The sequence below is a fragment of the Crocuta crocuta genome, unplaced genomic scaffold (assembly GCF_008692635.1).
Source record: "Crocuta crocuta isolate KB4526 unplaced genomic scaffold, BGI_CrCroc_1.0 scaffold610, whole genome shotgun sequence".
Taxonomy (NCBI): domain Eukaryota; kingdom Metazoa; phylum Chordata; class Mammalia; order Carnivora; family Hyaenidae; genus Crocuta; species Crocuta crocuta.
This window is the reverse complement of record NW_027527456.1, coordinates 1,001,576-1,002,085: the sequence shown is the minus strand read 5'-3', so window position 1 is coordinate 1,002,085 and position 510 is coordinate 1,001,576.

Here is a 510-nt window from a genome sequence, read left to right as displayed (position 1 = left end):
GACCAGTGCATTCCAATAAAACTTTATTGGGGCGCCTGGGCGGCTCAGTCAGTTAAGCGGCCAACCTCGGCTCAGGTCACAATCTCACGGTTCGTGAGTTGGAGCCCGGGGTCTGGCTCTGTGCTAGCANCTGTTAATCTTTTTATTTTGAGTTTTGTAAAAAAAAAACAAAACAAAAAAAAGATTTGAGAAAAACGTGTTAAATATCAGTCAAAGGCAAGAAGACACGTGGCTACCTTTACAATATCAATCTAAACATATACACGAAGGCAAACATGAAGTAAAATGCTAGGGAAAGTTAGCACTGTTGGGGGCCTAACCTCAGTTTTCCTTATTGCACATAAAGGTTGCTGATAACTCCAAGACTTCCCTTTTTCACAGTTAGACATTTATTTCATAGAACGTGTTTATTTATATAACATACTATAAGGTTAATTTTATAAAACCACCGGTTTGCTACTGATGAATGGAAACAGAAGATAAAATTCTCCCCAATTACGTTATGTAAGC